The sequence below is a fragment of the Amia ocellicauda genome, chromosome 14 (genome assembly GCF_036373705.1).
Source record: "Amia ocellicauda isolate fAmiCal2 chromosome 14, fAmiCal2.hap1, whole genome shotgun sequence".
NCBI lineage: Eukaryota > Metazoa > Chordata > Actinopteri > Amiiformes > Amiidae > Amia > Amia ocellicauda.
Window position 1 is genome coordinate 36,024,514 of NC_089863.1, and position 24,184 is coordinate 36,048,697.

General features: G+C 42.2%; 6 non-coding genes and 21 pseudogenes across 6 annotated transcripts; all 27 read left to right on the top strand.

The window, feature by feature from the left end:
• The first annotated feature begins 289 nt into the window (after nucleotides 1-289).
• Nucleotides 290-408, top strand: LOC136769070 (uncharacterized; annotated as a pseudogene).
• A 215-nt stretch (nucleotides 409-623) lies between these two features.
• On the top strand, nucleotides 624-742 carry LOC136769431 (uncharacterized; annotated as a pseudogene).
• Nucleotides 743-953: 211 nt separating this feature from the next.
• On the top strand, nucleotides 954-1,072 carry LOC136768998 (uncharacterized; annotated as a pseudogene).
• Nucleotides 1,073-1,291: 219 nt separating this feature from the next.
• LOC136769491 (uncharacterized) lies at nucleotides 1,292-1,410 on the top strand (annotated as a pseudogene).
• Nucleotides 1,411-1,626: 216 nt separating this feature from the next.
• LOC136769295 (5S ribosomal RNA) lies at nucleotides 1,627-1,745 on the top strand. The gene has a single exon (XR_010822250.1). It is a non-coding gene; the product is annotated as a 5S ribosomal RNA (ribosomal RNA).
• A 209-nt stretch (nucleotides 1,746-1,954) lies between these two features.
• On the top strand, nucleotides 1,955-2,073 carry LOC136768908 (uncharacterized; annotated as a pseudogene).
• Nucleotides 2,074-2,297: 224 nt separating this feature from the next.
• On the top strand, nucleotides 2,298-2,416 carry LOC136769335 (uncharacterized; annotated as a pseudogene).
• Nucleotides 2,417-2,639: 223 nt separating this feature from the next.
• Nucleotides 2,640-2,758, top strand: LOC136769649 (uncharacterized; annotated as a pseudogene).
• Nucleotides 2,759-2,973: 215 nt separating this feature from the next.
• On the top strand, nucleotides 2,974-3,092 carry LOC136769372 (uncharacterized; annotated as a pseudogene).
• Nucleotides 3,093-3,307: 215 nt separating this feature from the next.
• Nucleotides 3,308-3,426, top strand: LOC136769068 (uncharacterized; annotated as a pseudogene).
• Nucleotides 3,427-3,647: 221 nt separating this feature from the next.
• On the top strand, nucleotides 3,648-3,766 carry LOC136769287 (5S ribosomal RNA). The gene has a single exon (XR_010822242.1). It is a non-coding gene; the product is annotated as a 5S ribosomal RNA (ribosomal RNA).
• A 216-nt stretch (nucleotides 3,767-3,982) lies between these two features.
• Nucleotides 3,983-4,101, top strand: LOC136769051 (uncharacterized; annotated as a pseudogene).
• A 220-nt stretch (nucleotides 4,102-4,321) lies between these two features.
• Nucleotides 4,322-4,439, top strand: LOC136769658 (uncharacterized; annotated as a pseudogene).
• A 209-nt stretch (nucleotides 4,440-4,648) lies between these two features.
• LOC136769632 (uncharacterized) lies at nucleotides 4,649-4,767 on the top strand (annotated as a pseudogene).
• A 224-nt stretch (nucleotides 4,768-4,991) lies between these two features.
• LOC136769050 (5S ribosomal RNA) lies at nucleotides 4,992-5,110 on the top strand. Its single transcript, XR_010822065.1, has one exon. It is a non-coding gene; the product is annotated as a 5S ribosomal RNA (ribosomal RNA).
• Nucleotides 5,111-5,330: 220 nt separating this feature from the next.
• Nucleotides 5,331-5,449, top strand: LOC136769576 (uncharacterized; annotated as a pseudogene).
• Nucleotides 5,450-5,665: 216 nt separating this feature from the next.
• LOC136769052 (uncharacterized) lies at nucleotides 5,666-5,784 on the top strand (annotated as a pseudogene).
• Nucleotides 5,785-5,995: 211 nt separating this feature from the next.
• On the top strand, nucleotides 5,996-6,114 carry LOC136768958 (5S ribosomal RNA). Its single transcript, XR_010822051.1, has one exon. It is a non-coding gene; the product is annotated as a 5S ribosomal RNA (ribosomal RNA).
• A 210-nt stretch (nucleotides 6,115-6,324) lies between these two features.
• Nucleotides 6,325-6,443, top strand: LOC136768877 (uncharacterized; annotated as a pseudogene).
• Nucleotides 6,444-6,673: 230 nt separating this feature from the next.
• Nucleotides 6,674-6,792, top strand: LOC136769397 (uncharacterized; annotated as a pseudogene).
• Nucleotides 6,793-7,012: 220 nt separating this feature from the next.
• Nucleotides 7,013-7,131, top strand: LOC136769254 (5S ribosomal RNA). Its single transcript, XR_010822211.1, has one exon. It is a non-coding gene; the product is annotated as a 5S ribosomal RNA (ribosomal RNA).
• A 216-nt stretch (nucleotides 7,132-7,347) lies between these two features.
• Nucleotides 7,348-7,466, top strand: LOC136769299 (5S ribosomal RNA). The gene has a single exon (XR_010822254.1). It is a non-coding gene; the product is annotated as a 5S ribosomal RNA (ribosomal RNA).
• A 215-nt stretch (nucleotides 7,467-7,681) lies between these two features.
• Nucleotides 7,682-7,800, top strand: LOC136769034 (uncharacterized; annotated as a pseudogene).
• Nucleotides 7,801-8,012: 212 nt separating this feature from the next.
• LOC136768985 (uncharacterized) lies at nucleotides 8,013-8,131 on the top strand (annotated as a pseudogene).
• A 216-nt stretch (nucleotides 8,132-8,347) lies between these two features.
• LOC136768950 (uncharacterized) lies at nucleotides 8,348-8,466 on the top strand (annotated as a pseudogene).
• Nucleotides 8,467-8,681: 215 nt separating this feature from the next.
• Nucleotides 8,682-8,800, top strand: LOC136769002 (uncharacterized; annotated as a pseudogene).
• Nucleotides 8,801-9,013: 213 nt separating this feature from the next.
• On the top strand, nucleotides 9,014-9,132 carry LOC136768944 (uncharacterized; annotated as a pseudogene).
• The last annotated feature ends 15,052 nt before the right edge of the window (nucleotides 9,133-24,184 follow it).

A 24,184-nucleotide genomic window follows, 5' to 3' on the forward strand; every position in this document is an offset into this window, starting at 1 on the left:
GAATCAATGCCATGTAGAATTAAAGCAGTTCTGAAGGCGAAAGAGGGTCAAACACAGTATTAGTATGGTGTTCCTAATAATCCTTTAGGTGAGTTCATCGTAGCTCTTAATACTCTCTTTCTGTCTGGAGGAGATATAATTGAAGTATTGTACACGTACCCGGCTACTTTCAACACCCATTGCTGCACTGATATTTTTCCCTCCATTTTTCTTTATCCATTTTTTTTTTGCTGGAAGTTCCGTCAATACCCGTCAGCCTTTAAGAGACATCATGCAGCCAGGCCTCTTGGCTTGCGGCCACACCGTCCTGAACGCGTCCAATCTCATCAGATCTCGGAAGCTAAACGGGGCAAGGGTTCGTCAGTACTTGGATGGGTGACCTCCTGGAGATATCAGGTGCTGCAAGTTATTTCGTCTCCTGGGTAACTTTATCGTAGCTCTAAATACTCTCTTTCTGTCTGGAGGAGATATAATTGAAGAATTGTACACATACCCGGCTACTTTCAACACCCTTTGCTGCACTGATATTTTTCCCTCCATTTTTCTTTTTTCTTTTTTATTTTGCTGGAAGTTCCGTCAATAACCTCCAGCCTTTAAGAGACATCATGCAGCCAGGCCTCTTGGCTTGAGGCCACACCGGCCTGAACGCGCCCGATCTCGTCAGATCTCGGAAGCTAAACGGGGCAGGGCCTGGTCAGTACTTTGATGGGAGACCTCCTGGAAATACCAGGTGCTGCTAGCTTTTTCGTCTCCTGGGTAACTTCATCGTAGCTCTTAATACTCTCTTTCAGTCTGCAGGAGATATAATTGAAGAATTGTACATGTACCCGGCTACATTCAACACCCTTTGCTGCACTGATATTTTTCCATCCATTTTTCTTTTTTTTTTTTTTGCTGGAAGTTCCGTCAATACCCGCCAACCTTTAAGAGACATCATGCAGCCAGGCCTCTCGGCTTGCGGACACAAAGTCCTGAATGCGCCCGATCTCGTCAGATCTCGGAAACTAAACGGGGCAGGGCCTGGTCAGTACTTCGATGGGAGATCTCCTGGAAATACCAGGTGCTGCCAGCTTTTTACGTCTCCTGGGGAACTTCATCGTAGCTCTTAATACTCTCTTTCTGTCTGGAGAAGACATAATTGAAGAATTGTACACGTACCCGGCTACTTTCAACACCCTTTCCTGCACTGATATTTTTCCCTCCATTTTTCTATTTTTTTTTTTTTTTTTTTGCTGGAAATTCCGTCAATACCCGCCAGCCTTTAAGAGACATCATGCAGCCAGGCATCTCGGCTTGCGGCCACACCATCCTGAACGCGCCCGATCTCGTCAGATCTCGGAAGCTAAACGGGGCAGGACCTGGTCAGTACATGAATGTGAGACCTCCTGGAAATACCTGGTGCTGCAAGCTTTTACGTCTCCTGGGTAACTTTATCGTAGCTCTTAATACTCTCTATCTGTCTGGAGGAGATATAATTGAAGTATTGTACACGTACCCAGCTACTGTCAACACCATTTGCTGCACTGATATTTTTCCATCCATTTTTCTTTTTTTTTTTTTTTTTTTGCTGGAAGTTCCGTCAATACCCGCCAACCTTTAAGAGACATCATGCAGCCAGGCCTCTTGGCTTGCGGCCACACCGTCCTGAATGCGTCCGATCTCGTCAGATCTCGGAAGCTAAATGGGGCAGGGCCTGGTCAGTACTTGGATGGGAGACCTCCTAGAAATACCAGGTGCTGCAAGCTTTTTACGTCTCCTGGGTAACTTCATCGTAGCTCTTAATACTCTCTTTCTGTCTCCAGGAGATATAATTGAAGAATTGTACACGTACCCGGCTACTTTCAACACCCTTTGCTGCACTGGTATATTTCCCTCTATTGTTCCTTTTTTTTTTGGTGGCAGTTCCGTCAATACCCGCCAGCCTTTAAGAGACATCATGCAGCCAGGCATCTCGGCTTGCGGCCACACCATCCTGAACGCGCCCGATCTCGTCAGATCTCGGAAGCTAAACGGGGCAGGACCTGGTCAGTACATGAAAGTGAGACCTCCTGGAAATACCTAGTGCTGCAAGCTTTTACGTCTCCTGGGTAACTTTATCGTAGCTCTCAATACTCTCTCTCTGTCTGGAGGAGATATAATTGAAGTATTGTACACGTATCCAGCTACTGTCAACACCCTTTGCTGCACTGATATTTTTCCATCCATTTTTCTTTTTTCTTTTTTTCTTTTTTTTTTTTGCTGGAAGTTCCGTCAATACCCGCCAACCTTTAAGAGACATCATGCAGCCAGGCCTTTCGGCTTGTGGCCACACCGTCCTGAATGCGCCCGATCTCGTAAGATCTCGGAAGCTAAACGGGGCAGGACCTGGTCAGTACTTGGATGGGAGACCTCCTGGAAATACCTGGTGCTGCAAGATTTTACGTCTCCTGGGTAACTTTATCGTAGCTCTTAGTTCTTTCTTTCTGTCTAGAGGAGATATAATTGAAGAATTGTACACGTACCCAGCTACTGTCAACACCCTTTGCTGCACTGATATTTTTCCATCCATTTTTCTTTTTTTTTTTTTTTTTTTTTTTTTTGCTGGAAGTTCTGTCAATACCCGCCAACCTTTAAGAGACATCATGCAGCCAGGCCTTTCGGCTTGTGGCCACACCGTCCTGAATGCGCCCGATCTCGTCAGATCTTGGAAGCTAAACGGGGCAGGACCTGGTCAGTACATGAATGTGAGACCTCCTGGAAATACCTGGTGCTGCAAGCTTTTACGTCTCCTGGGTAACTTTATCGTAGCTCTTAATACTCTCTATCTGTCTGGAGGAGATATATTTGAAGAATTGTACACGTACCCGGCTACTTTCAACACCCTTTCCTGCACTGATATTTTTCCATCCATTTTTCTTTTTTTTTTTTTTTTTTGCTGGAAATTCCGTCAATACACGCCAGCCTTTAAGAGACATCATGCAGCCAGACATCTCGGCTTGCGGCCACACCGTCCTGAACGCGCCCGATCTCGTCAGATCTCGGAAGCTAAACGGGGCAGGACCTGGTCAGTACTTGAATGTGAGACCTCCTGGAAATACCTGGTGCTGCAAGCTTTTACGTCTCCTGGGTAACTTTATCGTAGCTCTTAATACTCTCTATCTGTCTGGAGGAGATATAATTGAAGAATTGTACACGTACCCGGCTACCTTCAACACGCTTTGCTGCACTGATATTTTTCCCTCCATTTTTCTTTTTTCTTTTGTTTCTTGCTGGAAGTTCCATCAATACCCTCCAGCCTTTAAGAGACATCATGCAGCCAGGCCTCTTGGCTTGAGGCCACACCGTCCTGAAGACGCAAGATCTCGTCAGATCTCGGAAGAAAAACTGGGCAGGGCCTGGTCAGTAATTGGATGGTTGACCTCCTGGAAATACCAGGTGCTGAAAGCTTTTTACATCTCCTGGGTAACTTCAGCGTAGCTCTTAATACTCTCATTCAGTCTGGAGGAGATATAATTGAAGAATTGTACATGTACCCGGCTACTTTCAACACCCTGTCCTGCACTGATATTTTTCCCTCCATTTTTCTATTTATTTATTTTTTATTTTTTGCTGGAAGTTCCGTCAATACCCGCCAGCCTTTAAGAGACATCATGCAGCCAGGCCTCTTGGCTTGCGGCCACACCGTCCTGAACACGCCCGATCTCATCAGATCTCGGAAGCTAAGCGGGGCAGGGCCTGGTCAGTACTTGGATGGGTGACCTCCTGGAAATACCAGGTGCTGCAAGCTTTTTACGTCTCCTGGGTAACTTCATCATAGCTCTTAATACTCTCTTCCAGTCTGTAGGAGATATTATTGAAGAATTGTACACGTACCCGGCTACTTTCAAAACCCTTTGCTGCACTGATATTTTTCCCTCCATTTTTCTTTTTTCTTTTTTTTTTTGCTGGAAGTTCCGTCAATACCCGCCAGCCTTAAAGAGACATCATGCAGCCGGGCCTCTCGGCTTTCGGCCACACCGTCCTGAATGCGCATGATATCGTCAGATCTCGGAAGCTAAACGGGGCAGGACCTGGTCAGTACTTGAATGTGAGACCTCCTGGAAATACCAGGTGCTGCAAGCTTTTACGTCTCCTGGGTAACTTTATCGTAGCTCTTAATACTCTCTCTCAGTCTGCAGGAGATATAATTGAAGAATTGTACACGTACCCGGCTACTTTCAACACCCTTTCCTGCACTGATATTTTTCCCTCCATTTTTCTATTTTTTTTTTTTTTTTCTTTTGCTGGAAGTTCCGTCAATACCCGCCAACCTTTAAGAGACATCATGCAGCAAGGCCTTTCGGCTTGTGGCCACACCGTCCTGAATGCGCCCGATCTCGTCAGATCTCGGAAGCTGAACGGGGCAGGGTCTGGTCAGTACTTGGATGGGAGACCTCCTAGAAATACCAGTGCTGCAAGCTTTTTACGTCTCCTGGGTAACTTCATCGTAGCTCTTAATACTCTCTTTCTGTCTCCAGGAGATATAATTGAAGAATTGTACACGTACCCGGCTACTTTCAACACCCTTTGCTGCACTGGTACATTTCCCTGTATTTTTCTTTTTTTTTTTGCTGGCAGTTCCGTCAATACCCGCCAGCCTTTAAGAGACATCATGTAGCCAGGCATCTCGGCTTGCGGCCACACCATCCTGAACGCGCCCGATCTCGTCAGATCTCGGAAGCTAAACGGGGCAGGACCTGGTCAGTACATGAATGTGAGACCTCCTGGAAATACCTAGTGCTGCAAGCTTTTACGTCTCCTGGGTAACTTTATCGTAGCTCTTAATACTCTCTCTCTGTCTGGTGGAGATATAATTGAAGTATTGTACACGTATCCAGCTACTGTCAACACCCTTTGCTGCACTGATATTTTTCCATCCATTTTTATTTTTTATTTTTTTATTTTTATTTTTTGCTGGAAGTTCCGTCAATACCCGCCAACCTTTAAGAGACATCATGCAGCCAGGCCTTTCGGCTTGTGGCCACACCGTCCTGAACGCGCCCGATCTCGTCAGATCTCGGAAGCTAAACGGGGCAGGGCCTGGTCAGTACTTGGATGGGAGACCTCCTAGAAATACCAGGTGCTGCAAGCTTTTTACGTCTCCTGGGTAACTTCATCGTAGCTCTTAATACTCTCTTTCTGTCTCCAGGAGATATAATTGAAGAATTGTACACGTACCCGGCTACTTTCAACACCCTTTCCTGCACTGATATTTTTCCCTCCATTTTTCTATTTTTTTTTTTTTTTTTTTTGCTGGAAGTTCCGTCAATACCCGCCAACCTTTAAGAGACATCATGCAGCCAGGCCTTTCGGCTTGTGGCCACACCGTCCTGAATGCGCCCGATCGCGTAAGATCTCGGAAGCTGAACGGGGCAGGGTCTGGTCAGTACTTGGATGGGAGACCTCCTAGAAATACCAGGTGCTGCAAGCTTTTTACGTCTCCTGGGTAACTTCATCGTAGCTCTTAATACTCTCTTTCAGTCTGTAGGAGATATTATTGAAGAATTGTACACGTACCCGGCTACTTTCAAAACCCTTTGCTGTTGTGATATTTTTCCCTCCATTTTTCTTTTTTCTTTTTTTTTTTGCTGGAAGTTCCGTCAATACCCGCCAGCCTTAAAGAGACATCATGCAGCCGGGCCTCTCGGCTTTCGGCCACACCGTCCTGAATGCGCATGATATCGTCAGATCTCGGAAGCTAAACGGGGCAGGACCTGGTCAGTACTTGAATGTGAGACCTCCTGGAAATACCAGGTGCTGCAAGCTTTTACGTCTCCTGGGTAACTTTATCGTAGCTCTTAATTCTCTCTTTCTGTCTGCAGGAGATTTAATTGAAGAATTGTACACGTACCCAGCTACTGTCAACACCCTTTGCTGCACTGATATTTTTCCATCCATTTTTCTTTTTTTTTTTTTTGCTGGTAGTTCCGTCAATACCCGCCAACCTTTAAGAGACATCATGCAGCCAGGCCTTTCGGCTTGTGGCCACACCGTCCTGAATGCGCCCGATCTCGTCAGATCTCGGAAGCTAAACGGGGCAGGGCCTGGTCAGTACTTGGATGGGAGACCTCCTAGAAATACCAGGTGCTGCAAGCTTTTTACGTCTCCTGGGTGACTTCATCGTAGCTCTTAATACTCTCTTTCTGTCTCCAGGAGATATAATTGAAGAATTGTACACGTACCCGGCTACTTTCAACACCCTTTGCTGCACTGGTATATTTCCCTCTATTTTTCTTTTTTTTTTTTGCTGGCAGTTCCGTCAATACCCGCCAGCCTTTAAGAGACATCATGCAGCCAGGCATCTCGGCTTGCGGCCACACCATCCTGAACGTGCCCGATCTCGTCAGATCTCGGAAGCTAAACGGGGCAGGACCTGGTCAGTACATGAATGTGAGACCTCCTGGAAGTACCTGGTGCTGCTAGCTTTTACGTCTCCTGGGTAACTTTATCGTAGCTCTTAATACTCTCTATCTGTCTGGAGGAGATATAATTGAAGTATTGTACACGTACCCAGCTACTGTCAACACCCTTTGCTGCACTGATATTTTTCCATCCATTTTTCTTTTTTTTTTTTTTTTTTTTTTTTTTTTTTTTTGCTGGAAGTTCCGTCAATACCCGCCAACCTTTAAGAGACATCATGCAGCCAGGCCTCTCGGCTTGCGTCCACACCGTCCTGAACGCGCCCGATCGCGTAAGATCTCGGAAGCTAAACGGGGCAGGACCTGGTCAGTACTTGGATGGGAGACCTCCTGGAAATACCTGGTGCTGCAAGCTTTTACGTGTCCTGGGTAACTTTATCGTAGCTCTTAATTCTCTCTTTCTGTCTGCAGGAGATTTAATTGAAGAATTGTACACGTATCCAGCTACTGTCAACACCCTTTGCTGCACTGATATTTTTCCATCCATTTTTTTTTTTTTTTTTTTTTTTTTTTTTGCTGGAAGTTCCGTCAATACCCGCCAACCTTTAAGAGACACCATTCAGCCAGGCCTCTCGGCTTGCGGCCACACCGTCCTGAATGCGCCCAATCTCGTCAGATCTCGGAAGCTAAACGGGGCAGGGCCTGGTCAGTACTTGGATGGGAGACCTCCTAGAAATACCAGGTGCTGCAAGCCTTTTACGTCTCCTGGGTAACTTCATCATAGCTCTTAATACTCTCTTTCTGTCTCCAGGAGATATAATTGAAGAATTGTACACGTACTAGGCTACTTTCAACACCCTTTGCTGCACTGATATTTTTCCCTCCATTTTTCTTTTTATTTTATTTTTTTGCTGGAAGTTCCGTCAATATCCGCCAGCCTTTAAGAGACATCATGCAGCCAGGCCTCTTGGCTTGCGGCCACACCGTCCTGAACGCGCCCGATCTCGTCAGACCTTGGAAACTAAACGGGCCAGGGCCTGGTTAGTACTTGGATGGGTGACCTCCTGGAAATACCAGGTGCTGCAAGCTTTTTACGTATCCTGTGTAACTTCATCGTAGCTCTTAATACTCTCTTTCAGTCTGGAGGAGATATAATTGAAGAATTGTACACGTACCCGGCTACTTTCAACACCCTTTGCTGCACTGATATTTTTCCCTCCGTTTTTCTTTTTTTTTTTTTTTTTGCTGGAAGTTCCATCAATACCCTCCAGCCTTTAAGAGACATCATACAGCCAGGCCTCTTGGCTTGCAACCACACCGTCCTGAACGCGCCCCATCTCGTCAGATCTCGGAAGCTAAACGGGGCAGGGCCTGGTCATTACTTGAATGTGGGACCTCCTGGAAATACCTGGTTCTGCAAGCTTTTTACGTCTCCTGGGTAACTATATCGTAGCTCTTAATACTCTCTTTCTGTCTGGAGGAGATATAATTGAAGTATTGTACACGTACCTGGCTACTTTCAACATCCTTTGCTGCACTGATATTTTTCCCTCCGTTTTTCTTTTTTTTTTTTTTGCTGGAAGTTCCGTCAATACCCGCCAACCATTAAGAGACATCATGCAACCAGGCCTCTCGGCTTGTGTCCGCACCGTCCTGAACGCGCTCGATCTCGTCAGATCGCGTAAGCTGAACGGGGCAGGTCCTGGTCAGTACTTGGATGGGTGACCTCCTGGAAATACCAGGTGCTGCAAGCTTTATACGTCTCTTGGGTAACTTCATCGTAGCTCGTAATACTCTCTTTCAGTCTGGAGGAGATATAATTGAAGAATTGTACACATACCCGGCTACTTTCAACACCCTTTGCTGCACTGATATTTTTTCCTCCATTTTTCTTTTTTCTTTTTTTTTTTGCCGGAAGTTCCGTCAATACCCTCCAGCCTTTAAGAGACATCATGCAGCCAGGCTGCTTGGCTTGCGGCCACACCGTCCTGAACGCGGTCGATCTCATCACATCTCGGAAGCTAAACGGTGCAGGGCCTCGTCAGTACTTGGATGGGTGACCTCCTGGAAATACCAGGTGCTGCAAGCTTTTTCGTCTCCTGGGTAACTTCATCGTTGCTTTTAATACTCTATTTCTGTCTGGAGGAGATATAATTGAAGAATTGTACACGTACCCGGCTACTTTCAACACCCTTTGCTGCACTGATATTTTTCCCGCCATTTTTCTTTTTATTTTTTATTTTTTCTGGAAGTTCCATCAATATCCGCCAGCCTTTAAGAGACATCATGCAACCAGGCATCTCGGCTTGCGGACACACAGACCTGAACGCGCCCGATCTCGTCAGATCTCGGAAACGAAACGGGGCAGGACCTGGTCAGTACTTGGATGGGAGATCTCCTGGAAATACCAGGTGCTGCCAGCTTTTTACGTCTGCTGGGTAACTTTATCGTAGCTCTTAATACTCTCTTTCTGTCTGGAGGAGATATAATTGAAGTATTGTACACGTACCTGGCTACTTTCAACATCCTTTGCTGCACTGATATTTTTCCCTCCGTTTTTCTTTTTTTTTTTTTTTGCTGGAAGTTCCGTCAATACCCGCCAACCATTAAGAGACATCATGCAGCCAGGCCTCTCGGCTTGTGTCCACACCGTCCTGAACGCGCTCGATCTCGTCAGATCGCGTAAGCTGAACGGGGCAGGTCCTGGACAGTACTTGGATGGGTGACCTCCTGGAAATACCAGGTGCTGCAAGCTTTATACGTCTCTTGGGTAACTTCATCGTAGCTCGTAATACTCTCTTTCAGTCTGGAGGAGATATAATTGAAGTATTGTACACTTTGTCTTAGGGACAGTCTGGCTAGCAGTGACTGAGTGGTTGACAGACGACAAGCATCGGAATGTACGTGCTCTGTGATGTCATAGCAGTCAGCTGAGAGAGGCTCGTGATGTCATCGCTGAGCTGTCTGTCTGTCTGTCTGTCTGTCTCTCTCTCTCTCTTTCTCTCTCTCTCTCTCTCTCTCTCTTCCTCTCAATTCAATTCATTTGTATTGTCAAAGCAATTGGACATACATACATACATATATATATATATATATATATATATATATATATACATACATATATACATCTATACATGCTAGAAAGTCATTACAATGTTATCTTAAAGGCTAACTAAGCAGAACATATATCATTATAGAACAGAGTTCATAGGTCAACACATGGTTTTAGGGAACAGGCACGTAGGTCATACCGTTTGACAATGTCTCCAAGGTTCTCATCATAAATAACAAACAGAAATCAAACTATCTTCTGGGCTGACCTTCTAGCTTGACCGTATCTTTCTTAAGTATACAAGAGAGAAAAACAGGTGTAAGAAAATAATTTCTAATTTTCCTTCTACACATATATACATACATACATACATATGTAGCGTTATGTTGGGTGTATTTTGATAAGAGCATTTGGGCTCTGAGCTGAAGCACTGATCTAAAGAAGACCTCTCCCCCCCCAAAGTTATCAGATTTCCTTAGCTCATCAGCTTGGAACTGGTTTGCATCAAAGTGACAGTTTTGGGGAGGATGGCACCGAGAAGAGGCCAAATAGTTTGGAATTCTGCTATGAGATGTCTGGAGAAAGGGGCCTGTAGGTGATAAAAACTCTTTGAAGTGGATGAGAGCCGAAATCCCGACATAGAGCTACGAACCCAGGCCAACCGGCATTTCCAAAAGATGGCATGGATTGACATCAGTCATAAATAAAGCCTCCCTCCAATAGGACACTTGGGGCTGAAACCGAAATCCAATCTCAAGAACTCAGGGACCAATCACCTACTGATCTGACAGACTATAAGGAACAGCGGACAGTCTTTCTCTCTCTCTCTCTCTCACCTGAACCAGAATCTCGCTGCCACAGCTCAACCTGTAGCTCTGTTGCCAGAACCGGAATCAGAAACCAACCAAGTCTTTGCCGGCAACAGAAGAGTTAAACTGGGAGAAGGAGATTGAGCGAATAATTATTTTAAAGGACTTTATTAAATAAATAACTTCACAGACCCACCTGATCAGTGGAGTTTTACAGCTGGACAATTGACTAAGTCGACTGAATACGAAAGTGTCAGTCACTTAAATAGCTATTTGAGTCTTAAGAAACTTGACCCTTGGAACGAACAGGGCCCTGCTTTCCTCAAAGACTTTGTCTTCAAGTAACTACGGTGGAACCCTGCTTACAAAGAAGATTTTGTGCACAACCTTGGAGCCTTCAAACCAGTGGAAAATCTGTTTGGAAAAGACTCTACATTCGCGAAACCCCAACTTCCAGGTGCATCGACTGAGTGGAAGTTCTTGGACAAAGCCGAACCGGACTGCCTTTGTTCCAAACCACACGGACCTCGTGCCGTGTGCTGTTATCTGAGCCCGAAGCCAGAGAGGCCTCTCTGCGACGAAGTTCACATAAGTTTAACAGTTTGGAGTTTGTGATTCATGAGAAATCAATTAGAAATGTTAATCTGTGATTCATAACTCTAGAATGTGTAATATCATTTAGTTTTCTTAAATATAAATGTGTGCTGCATTCAACTGTTTTGTTGATAATTTTAGAAATAAAATCTGTCAACGCCGAGAAATATCTTCTCATTCCTGTTTAACTGTTTAGTCTGAAATTGACACAAGTTAATAGACACCAGATTATAGGTGGCCCTGCCTATCCTTAATCATTGAATAATAATCAGTTAAGGGAAATTGTGGTAACAAGTAATGATAGGATCTTTCTCTCCACCTAAACGTTAATGAGACTGATATATATATAACGAGAAGTTACCTGACATAAATACTAACCTGCATAGTTATTGAATGTCTGACTAACAATACTAATGAGAGACTCACCTTCGTCTTACTAACCGGTATTGTAGTCAATGTGTTTATAACCTTTTTTGTTTAATGATTTGTGTGTTATCATATGCGATCCCATGGTCTTTGATTTGGTCACGGAAGTGATTTGTCTTTGATTTGTTGATCTAGAGTTGAATTTTAATTAGTTTTTCCCTTTTGTATAATTAGTGTAGTGCTACATTTAGTCTTTGTTTTTGAATAAATTTGACAATTTATATCTTTGGAATTGGTGTCTGCATCCAATTATTACAGAAAATGAGTTCTACAAGATTCCAGGATTCGTGATAAGGTGATACTATAAATTCACTTCTTTAATTGAATTTTATAAGTGTACCTTACGCTACACCTTTGACCACCACGTCTTCCTCCTCCCACTGCTTGACCTCTATTGTGACCTGGATCACCTGCCGGCTCCATGTTATCGCTGTGTTGTTGAGGTGGATAGCACGCATTTCACTCGATACTCGTACCACAATGTGAAATCAATCATCAATAACCAGTTGGCAGTATTGGAAAAGCAATTACAAGGGCCTGCATACATACAGTAATGTCAAATCTGATGTGGAAGAACAATTCCTTTATCCCTCTGTTCTCCACCAGGGTTGTGCTGATCGCCTCGATTGGCAAGTTTGCAGTGTGAGGAGTGGATCCATGTCGTCGTTCCTAGGCACTTCACAGCTGTGTGGGTGGTCAGGAGCACCTGGTAGGGCCCTGTCCACCTGGGCTGTTGGGAGGACTTTCTCTTGTGTGCTTTGATATACACAGTCATCTTGCTGGAAGGGGTGGTAAACCTGCTGGGATGGTTCAGTCTGGGCGGCTTTCATCTGTGAATGGACAGCTTCGAAAGCACGTGTTAGTCCCATACAAAGAGACAACATAGCATCATCCATCAAGTGGATGTCCATTTCCCTTACAGACAATGGAGGAGTGATGGAGAGTCTCATAAGTCATCCCATAATAATCTCACACGGAGAAAGACCTGTTTTTCTCAATTTGCTGACGATTTCATTGTCATTAGGACTATAGGAAGGGGATCTGGACGTTTGAGTCCTGTTTGTTTGCATATATTAGACAGCTTATTCTTTAATATCCCATTTTGTTTCTCCACTGCTCCAGCTGACTGAGCCTGATGGGGCAGTGAAAATGTTGTTTACCTCGCAGGGCTTTGCATAGTTCCTGCACTATTGTCCCAGTGAAGTGAGTGTTCCTATCACTGGAAATTTCCCTGGAATGCGAAATCTACATATAACATCCCTTAACTGTATTTTTGCTACTTTTACTACTTCAGCCTTCCTACGGGATAGGCTTCAACCCATTTAGAACACCTATATATTATTACAAGTATATATTCATATCCACAACATTTAAGCTTTTGAACACAATCTATTTGCATATTGCAGGATTATGAGCTTGACAAATGTGGCAAGTTCTACAATATTGCTAAGCTGTTACTATAAAACCTGGGGCAAACCAATTTAAAAGACTGATGCACACATCCCCCCTTTGCCCGTGTGGCCAACACCATGCGCCACATGGGCAAACCAGGGAAAGAGTGCCTGTGAGGCAACCAATGCATTAGCAAATGTTTGAGCTCTCTTATGGAAGGTGCAGTGGCCAGTTGCAATTTCCTGGAGCTTTTACAGTGCATCTCAAATTAAATTTCATCCAGCCCCAGGTCATAAAAGTCAAACCCTAGTTACGACATACATAACACATACATTTTGTTGCTTCAAAGAGAATACAAAAGTCAGCAAAACATTCTTTTTTACAAATTCAGTTTGTAAACTGTATTGTACATATATTTGTTGCGTTTTGATTTATAAACATTATACATTGTACAAATCTTAAGTGAAGGGCAATGGACTGATTCTGACTTCATGGCTGTCATTCTATTCATTTGAATAATGTGACATCTCCACTAATAGTACATTATAAATTAAACTATCAATAGAAGAATATGTGCTACTGCGGACGTCATCTGAGCAGTTTCACAATATATTGTAGATTCCTATAATCTGGAAAACCTTTAATTATAGTATTTTAACTTATTTCTCCACTGAGTCAAGCATCACTTCAGCGTAGTGGACCTCAGCATTGGTCTGTTCAAGTTGCTGTGAGGCTGTCTTTAAAGCCGCGCCCTCGGCCTACTGTGTCTCAACAAGAACACCAGCATCTTCTCCATATGGGTCAGACATCGGTTCCTTCAGGACACGATTCATAATATGCATATCTGCCATGTGGAATAAATCAGTCTGAAGACACAATGTGTGGTTCACACAACATCAGAGATCATCCTTATAAAAGGCATCTCTATCACATTAGTTGACATTCGCACAATCTATAAGGTTTCTAGTAAAGGGACAATTCAAAATAATAATAATCTTGATTCCAATTTATCTCATTTATCAAATTATTTCAGTACAGCACTCAGCTGTCGTCAGCAGCATCATATCTCCTGTGTTTATTGAATCAGCTTTACTTCCTAGTGTAGATACTCTTTTTGTGTGGAGTTGTCAAAGTTTCAAAACAATGTGCTTATCTTTGTCCTTTTATCTAACTTAAATACCTGAGAACATTACAATAACTATTACAGCAGCTCCTTCAACACCATAGTTAATAGTAGTTGGGTAAATGATGGCAGTTATTAATCTTTGTTTCTCAATTCATTTTTTACCAATAAACCATAATTTGAAATTATTTCCATACTCCTATTATTCCTATTTTCATTATTATTAGTTTTATGCGGTTGTCATCTAGTATGTGATGTATTCGTCTGTATCAACATCAATATTATTATCATTATTAATACAAGCAGTGTAAATTACCATTCATTACACTCTTGCTCTGTTTGTAATAAGTTATGAACCCTTACACGTACTTACAGTCTCTGCCTTGTCTCTGACTTCTCTCTCTCTCTCTCTCTCTCTCTCTCTCTCTCTCTCATCTCAGGCTGCTTGTCTGCTCAGGCGAACAGGGGGAGCAGAGGAGCACATACGGCCCTTGCCCCCTGCCCCCCTCTTCCTAATTGATAGGGTATTTCTGTTTGTGAAAGGACTATTTCCAAACAGTTTTATAACTTGCCATGACTATGTTTCATTAAATTAGTTATGTTACACCTTTAGTTATACCTGTAGTAACTTCATTATTTTCCCTCATATTCCAGTCAATCACCATCAGAGTCTCTCGTGGCAGTACATTTGTCTCACACAGAACAAACTCTCCTTTCTCAACCGCTTTCAATTTTGGATAACATCGCACTGCATCCCAACAGCTGTTCTTTCTCCTATTCCTAATTTCTTACAAGAAAATGCAAGTTATATTTGATCGATTTGTATTATTACTATTTATATACATTTCACTACATTATTGTAGTTAATGAATGTATTTAATCTTTGGAAAATAAGCCTTTTCATTGATCTCAATAATGATGTCCAGGTACTTCAGGAAAGCACATTTTCAAAAAATGTGTCCAGTCAATGATTTCCCCAACTAAGAACCTGCGTGGGCACTAAGACTGTCCTCCTGCGCGGCTCATGTCTTTATTGTGTCACTTCCTCCTATTGAAGTCCAATCTACACCAGTACAGGTTCAGAAGAACTGTTCCCGAATCCAGATTGAACTGATCAATAGTTAATTTCTTACCTACACATTGTATTTAGGGATCTATTACTAGGGATTTAAAAACTCTTCATTGTGGAACTCATAGCTTCCAAATGAGCACATCGTTAATTTCCTGGAGTATCTGGTTATCTATTTATCAATATGTAAGAAACCTTCACCGAATGTTTGTGGTTGCCTCGGATTCCTATTTCTAAATTTGGCTCTAATTCCATTTCTAACATGTTACTTTTAACTTCTGTATTCGTAAGACCTATTTAAATAACTTAATTTTGTATTATTATTTCTGTTTGCAATAGCATTCTGTGTACAGTTAAATGCTGACTTTCTTGTAGGTCTGTTATTACAACATATTTAACTGGCGTTTTTTAGCTATCATTCTGTAACTATTTGTGACTTATGACTCTCTTAGTCATATTCTGGACTATACAGTACATGAAAAAGTCAAAATATGGACATTTACCTTGCGCAAACTGAAAACGTACAAACATACAAAGAGACACATATTAATTTATATCCATAGTAAATTCAGATACCATGGTTTTGGTTGGCATGTCATATTGACCTGCAGTGTCTCAAACTACCCTTATTTATTACTTATCTAGTAATTTTCCTTCAGTATCTTGAGGACTGTCATTTATACTGAAAAACATATATATATATATATTTTTAATTTGTCTTCGGGGCATTCAGATTGAATTATGCCTGTTGTCTTTTCTTTCTTTTCTCTAACAAATGTTTTAAGATAGCTAGCTTTGGTTTCTCATTTCTTAATGCTTTGTATTCCTATTTTGCAGAACCGTTTTTAGGTGCTCAAGTCTATCTGAATCAAAAGTCCCATCTTCTGGAAACCTTAATTTTCTGTCACCTATTGTCCAGTCAAACGCACCGCTTCACTCCATAGTTATCATACATGTACCTTACATGTGTACCTTTAAGTGGCGGGTCGCCCGTCTTACTAGAGCTGTTCCCACACAGTAACACGTTTTCCCATTTTCTATGTATCGTTTTGTACACAACAACCAAGGCGTGCAAGCCCGCAAAATAACAATAAACGACAGGGGAGAAAACATAGCAAAAAACAAGAAAACACAAATAATACTAAATCCTATATAGGAATAACAACAAACATGCTTTTCAATGTTTGCATTTATAGAACTTGTATATAACTTAATGACTTTTCTTCATTTACCATAAACACTATAAACTTCTATGAACTATAAACACGTTATTTTATATTATCACCGGCGTATCAGATATTGAACAATTAATTAGCGCTCCTTTTTTTTTTTTTTTTTTCTAATAGTAGGTCAAACCCACTTAAGCCTGCGGGAACCCAGACAGGAAAACACAGTCCTGTTCCTTCACAAACAAGAAGACACAGTCAAGTCTATGGTAACCCTAAGAAACCATGCTCCTCGGTTATTGGTGTCAATGGATCTCATTATCCTGAAACTTTCATGATCGAAACATGGAATACTGTTTGTCAGTTTCCATAAAACTATGCATTAAGAGTAATGCAACAGTCACTTATCATTTTGAGCAGCTGTATCAATTGATAGTTAGATCTCTGTAATGAAATGAATAGACAGTGATCTCAGATGTAATGTGTGAATTGCATTTTGAAATGGTAATACTTTGATGTAAGTTGTGTCATTTTAGTTCAATGAACAAATGATCTGAGGTTGATGTGTATTGTATCCAAGCAATTGTAAAAAAGTGTTAGAGTTTTGAAAAATGTGCATTTTGATCATCGGGTGTGAGTTTAGTGTCTAGAGTTTTGAAAAATGACATCAAGGTTCTGAAATGAGTGCCAAAGTGATTGTGAAAAAGTGTAATATCAGGGGACAGTGGCTATTAGTGATCTGGCCTTCCGTGGCCTCTGTATTAATGTAACAGGTCAAATTGTATGTGTACACTGATACTTGATAGTATAATATAGTACAAGTAAAAAACATACATAGGTATCATAGAAGTATTTTGCAGAAATGATTATGGATAGTTATCAAAATGGAGAGGAAATGCTAAATCCAGTCTCCCCAGGCTGAGCTTCTATTGCTGCACCTGCTAAGTGGCTGCTGGCCCCACTATATGGATAGAGCCACACCAAGTACAAGAGTCTCCCCATTGCTATTTATATCTCCCTATCCAGTCTTCTGTAGGTGTCAGGGTGGGGTGCCTATTCCCCTGCATGCTTTGAAACCTATAGCACCTGGGACGCACACTTGGGATCCGGTTCCTCTGCCCCTCACATACACATGAGGAATCCTAGGTGCTCAATACGTCATACTGTCTCTTTCATCTCATGTGTAAACTATGGACAAATACATGACTAAACGTGTTTAGTTGCTTTTCCCAGAATGCTTTGCGCCACGATATGCAAATAACGGGGACTATGATTGGCTCCCTGACATTACCCACACTGCGACTGATGCTACCCATTTCACTACCCAACAAAGACCCATAATATGCGTGTGTCTGTCTGTCTGTCTGTCTGTCTGTGTGTGAAAGTGTGTGTGTGTCTGTCTGTCTGTCTGTCATGTAACTTGCACATCTGTGAGGGCACCACTAATGCCGAAAGAGATGTACACATATTGTTTATTTTCCATATATATGTATGTATGTATGTATGCATGTCCAATTGCTTTGACAATACAAATGAATTGAATTGAGAGGGAGAGAGAGAGAGAGAGAGACAGACAGACAGACAGACAGAGAGACACACATACACACACACACACACACACACACACACAGAGAGCCAGCCAGCCAGCCAGCCAGCTCAGCGATGACATGACGAGCCTCTCTCAGCTTACTGCTATGACAGCACAGAGCACGTACATTCCGTTTAACAAATCGTTAAACAAAAAAGGTTATAAACACATTGACTACAATACCGGTTAGTAAGACGAAGGTGAGTCTCTCGTTAGTATTATTAGTCAGACATTAAATAACTACGCAGGTTAGTTTTTATGTCGGGTAACTTCTCGTTATATATATATCAGTCTCATTTACGTTTAGGTGCCGAGAAAGATCCTATTTGTTACCACAATTTCCCTTAACTGATTATTATTCAATGATTAAGGATAGGCAGGGCCACCAATAATCTAATGTCTATTAACTTGTGTCAATTTCAGACTAAACAGTTAAACAGGAATGAGAAGATATTTCTCGGGGTTGACAGATTTTATTTCTAAAATTATCAACAAAACAGTTTAATGCAACACACATTTATATTTAAGAAAACTAAATGATATTACACATTCTAGAGTTATGAATCACAGATTAACATTTCTAATTGATTTCTCAAATGTCATGAATCACAAACTCCAAACTGTTAAACTTATGTGAACTTCGTCGCAGAGAGGCCTCTCTGCCTTCGGGCTCAGATAACAGCACTCGGCACGAGGTCTGTGTGGTTTGGAACAAAGGCAGTCTGGTTCGGCTTTGTCCAAGAACTTCCACTCAGTCGATGCACCTGTAAGTTGGGGTTTCGGGAATGTAGAGTCTTTTCCAAACAGATTTTCCACTGGTTTGAATGCTCCAAGGTTGTGCACAAAATCTTCTTTGTAAGCAGGGTTCCACCGTAGTTACTTGAAGACAAAGTCTTTGAGGAAAGCAGGGCCCTGTTTATTCCAAGGGTCAAGTTTCTTAAGACTCAAATAGCTATTTAAGTGACTGACACTTTCGTATTCAGTCGACTTAGTCAATTGTCCAGCTGTAAAACTCCACTGATCAGGTGGGTCTGTAAAGTTATTTATTTAATAAAGTCCTTTAAAAGAATTCTTCGTACGGCTCAATCTCCTTCTCCCAGTTTAACTCTTCTGTTGCCGGCAAAGACTTGGTTGGTTTCTGATTCCGGTTCTGGCAACAGAGCTACAGGTTGAGCTGTGGCAGCGAGTTTCTGGTTCAGGTGAGAGAAAGAGAGAGAGAAAGACTGTCCGCTGTTCCTTAAAGTCTGTCAGATCAGTAGGTGATTGGTCCCTGAGTTCTTGAGATTGGATTTCGGTTTCAGCCCCCAGTGTCCTATTGGAGGGGGGCTTGATTTATGACTGATGTCAATCCATGCCATCTTTTGGAAATGCCGGTTGGCCCGGGTTCGTAGCTCTATGTCGGGATTTCGGCTCTCATCCACTTCAAAGAGTTTTTATCACCTACAGGCCCCTTTCTCCAGACATCTCATAGCAGAATTCCAAACTATTTGGCCTCTTCTCGGTGCCATCCTCCCCAAAACTGTCACTTTGATGCAAACCAGTTCCAAGCTGATGAGCTAAGGAAATCTGATAACTTTGGGGGGGGGAGAGGTCTTCTTTAGATCCGTGCTTCAGCTCAGAGCCCAAATGCTCTTATCCAAATACACCCAACATAACGCTACATATGTATGTATGTATGTATATATGTGTAGAAGGAAAATTAGAAATTATTTTCTTACACCTGTTTTTCTCTCTTGTATACTTAAGAAAGATACGGTCAAACTAGAAGATCAGCCCAGAAGATAGTTTGATTTCTGTTTGTTATTTACGATGAGAACCTTGGAGACAATGTCAAACGGTATGACCTACGAGCCTGTTCCCTAAAACCATGTGTTGACCTATGAACTCTGTTCTATAATGATATATGTTCTGCTTAGTTAGCCTTTAAGATAACATAGTAATGACTTTCTAGCATGTATGGATGTTTGTATGTATGTATATATATATATATATATATATATATATATATATATATATATATATATATATATATATATATATATATATATATGTATGTATGTATGTATGTATGTATGTCCAATTGCTTTGACAATACAAATGAATTGAATTGAGAGGAAGAGAGAGAGAGAGAGAGAGAGAGAGAGAGAGAGACAGACAGACAGACAGACAGCTCAGCGATGACATCACGAGCCTCTCTCAGCTGACTGCTATGACATCACAGAGCACGTACATTCCGTTGCTTGCCGTCTGTCAACCACTCAGTCACTGCTAGCCAGACTGGCTGGCTGGCTGGATGGGGGGGCTGCTTGCTGCTGCTGCGTACCTTAGCAAGCTTATTTGCTTGACCGGCCTTCCTACTCCTCTGCCCACATGCCCACCTATGCCCGATCTGCTGTTCACCTGGATCACAGCTCCGCCCCAACAAGGCAGATCTTCCCAAAAATGGTACAAACTGATCCACGTTCCCCTCCACGGAAAGCTTTAGCCCAAAATAAGGGACACATTCTGTAACAACATAATGGATGCCCACCCAACCTGTGACAAAACTTAGAAAAAAGAAAAACGGTCAGTCCTCCTGGGGGAGGGACACACAGCCACCCTGGCTGCCCAATATGTCAGCGCCTACCACAGCCTGAGGGACACAGTGACACACGAGCACCGGCTGTAAATATAATGTAAATACTCATTTGTAATGCATGTCATTGTATTTCAAAAAAGGAATCTGGAAATAGTAAACCAATTTTCTTTATTTGTATGTATTTAAGATCACATTTTATTACATTTTCTTTTTCTGTACTTGATAACATCTTATTGTGATTCAAAATTCTATTATTTATTTTCCGTATGTATGTATGTATGTATGTATGTATGTATGTATGGAAGGAAAGTTAGAAATTCTTTTCTCACACCTGTTTTTCTCTCTTGTATACTTAAGAAAGATTAGGTCAAGCTAGAAGGTCAGGCCAGAAGGTAGTTTGAATTTTGTTTGTTATTCACGATGAGAACCTTGGAGACAATGTCAAACGGTATGATGGCAGCATCACTTACAATTTTGACAGCCGGAAGTCCCGCCCTCCCTACGTACCATAGACCGGAAGGCCCACCTCACCTTCCGGTTACCCCCACCTTTGAACCGGAACTTCTCTCTCCTTCCCATCACCCCCAGGGTTACCCTTTTACCCTCCCTTGTCAGCCATCTTGGATGATATCGGCCATATTGGATGTCAGCCATTTGTAAGGTCATAGGTCATCTGGTAAGATGGGAGCCATTTTGTTACCATTTGTAAGGTCATAGGTCATTTGGTAAGATGGTAGCCATTTTGCTAGGGTGACATCCATCATGGTGAGGGTCCGAGTGTACCTCACCCTGCTTGTGTGGAGGTGTAATGTTTTATAGCATAAACTGTGTTTTTAAGATTATATTGTCTTATGATACTGTTTTAGTAAATTAAAAAATACAAGTTTTAAATACACACATATATATTGGACTTGGTCATGATAGGGATGGTGTTTCCAAAAGAACTCTGGAGAACTTTTTGAACAGCTGTAAAAGCAGGTACACCAGGACGTGGATCTTTATACAGCATTCTCTTGAGCATGTTGGGGAGGGCATCCACTGTTTTCACAATATCCTCAACCAGCAATGTCACATTAGGATTACTAGTGTCATACAAATCACCAAACTTGTGAGCTATTAGAGTGAGGATGGCATCTTCAAGCAGAGATTCCTCAAACATACGTATACATAAACCCACGGCAGCAGGAGTTTTCTTTCTCTGGAAAAAATATATATAATGTCTTATTGCAAAACAAATTTGTAAAACATCTTATAAGGCTTGTTATTTATAACCTTCTCAATTAATTGTATCACTTACTCATCTACACTTTCCAACAAGTCACTTAACCATCTCGAAGGTAGAGTGCATGTTTCTAAGCTATGCAAAAGAGATTTCACTTCTTTCTCAGTCTGTCTGGTGATGCATAGCCCACATAGGGCACGTGCAACACATAACACAACATTTAGAAAGTGGGTGACACTTATTTTGTTACATATAAGAGCGACACTACTCCAGACACTCCCTTGCTCGTGATCTAAAGTTAGACAGAGATGCTGTGCTTGGCTGGGGTCACCTATCAGACAGGCCTCACACTTATCAACTAATTCACGGCCAATACAATGTTGTAACACTAGCGCAATAATGCCCTTTATGGTGTGTGTCATCACTAGTGTTACATGATCATCATAGTTTTTACAATTATATCTCGGAACTTCCCTGTCTGAATCAAAACTCTTGTGGGTTCTAGCAAGGCAAGAACAGAAGCATGCAATGTTCAATCTTGTTCGGGGTCTTAAAGAGTTGACAGAGGAATCCATATCACTGGTGTCTGGTACTCCACTATTCTAATGAAGAGAAAAGAAAATAACACTTAAAACTGTAATGTGTGTCGGTCAGTAAAGAAGTACACAACTATACACAGTTGTAGGACCTCTATATTTACCTCTCTTTCCATTGATGGTCCAACTCCATCATCAGTGTCTGAGGTTTTATCCTCCCTGCCATGTTCATGGTCCTTGTCATCATCTTCAGACTCATCACCAGTGTTGACACCTTCGTCTTCATCAGACATTGGGAGAGCATCCCTGGGGCTCGGAGGAGGAGCGCTGACACTATTCTTTTGATAAACATACAAAGAAGAAAACATGCATTTAAATTCACTTTGCATTGAAATTTATATATACACACATACGGCCTAACAGCATGTAAACACCGGCATACGTTTAAAATTAATAATAATATTCTAAACACGTTTTTAAAGTAAAATAAAGTGTTACCTCTTTTGGGTCCCTGTCTTCCGACCATCTTAATTTTGTGTTAGGTGCCCCCGCATCTTCATCAGCAGCGTGGTCGCTATGGGGTGTCTTCTTAGCTGGTGTAGCCATAGTGCGCTATGGGGGTTTCCACCAGTTACCGCAGACCTGTTCTGTCCCGAACGGGTGACATGTTTTCTGTGTTTACCAGCATGCTCTTTATACTGTAAATGGTGGCCGGCGGCTCTACAGAGGAGGCGGGGTGTGGGTGGGGTTGGGGGCGTGTGTGGGGACACGTGGGTAAATGGGGGGCAGTGGCTCTACAGAGGAGGAGGAGTGTGGGCGGAGTTGGGTGCGTGTATGGGTGCCACGTGGGTACAGTCATTTGTACCCATTAGGCTCGTGTCCATAACAAATATGTGATAACAATTTATCTCTCCAAATGGTCACCTCACCCAGTGTGTACACGTTGTTTTGAACGTGAGACCATGACCATAGCACGCATAGATACAGATGTCTGTTGGAGATCAACTTTATCGGAGTGAAATAGACACCCCAACATACCGCCCCAACTGAATTCTGTAATAAGAACAACATTTTTGGCGGTTTCCTGGTATGTTATGTGGAATACAATTTTGTGTGATTCTTAGAAAAATTATGAAATACCATTTTGCCCCCCCATAAATAAGCCGCTCCAAGCAGTTAATTTTACACATCCAATATAATATATGAAGGGACACACTCTTCATAATGGCATCTGACTGGGGTCCATTTGATGAGGAAGAGCTAGTAAATGCGTTGTCATGTATTGATGGTAAGAATGTTTTTTATAGTAATAGAGTTGGGTTTAAAAGTGTTAGTATATCATGCATAGTTCATGGTTTGTATAATTTAAGGTGAGAGAGAACCGAGATATTACAGCACAGAATAACAGAGCCGAGACTGTCGGGCCGAGCACCCCGCAGGGGACCACGGAGAGTGGAACTCGCAACCCCCAACGCCTACGTCCCGAACAGCGCCTTCCAAACCGCAGGAGACACGTGTTCTGAAGGTGGGCCAAAGCAATGTGTTTAATGGCCAGTTTTATTCAGATTTCATGGTATGCCATAGAACAAGTTGTTACATATTATGAATTAATTACATCTTCTAAAACATAATATCGTGTACATTTATGTGACCAATGTTTGTTTTTTGATTTGACAGTTGTTTAACCCACATAACTACACACTCCCCCACCCACCCCAAGTCACAGAGCAAACTTTGAATGGAGGTGTGTAACATTCACCGTTTTTACCAATGTTATTAATAATAATAATAATAATAATAATAATAATAATAATATTATATTTTGTATTTGTTCGAAATGTAGTGAAAAGTCACTGTATAAAGTGTAATTGACATGTTTGTTTTATTATAGCTAAAAATGCGGCACAGCCTGCATTGCCCTGCTTGAGAGGCGTGTCAAGTGGAAAACAGCTGAAGAGATCCGATCGTGCTGATAAAGGGAGGTCCGTTCTACAGCGGGGGAGACAGCCACCAGTCACACAAAGGGGAAACACAGCGCCCAGAAAAGCCCTGAGTAAGACAAACCGGGTGGCACACAACACCACCGATGTGGGGGTGCAATGTGTGAAAGTGAACCGACCGAGCTCCGCTACTGTAAAAAGAGGTAAACGGGGTAAAAGCACAGTTAAATCCACCACTAGTGGGGATACTGAGATGAAATGTGATCAATCACCCTGTGTTGACATACAGACCCCTGGTGATTGTAGGGCCCT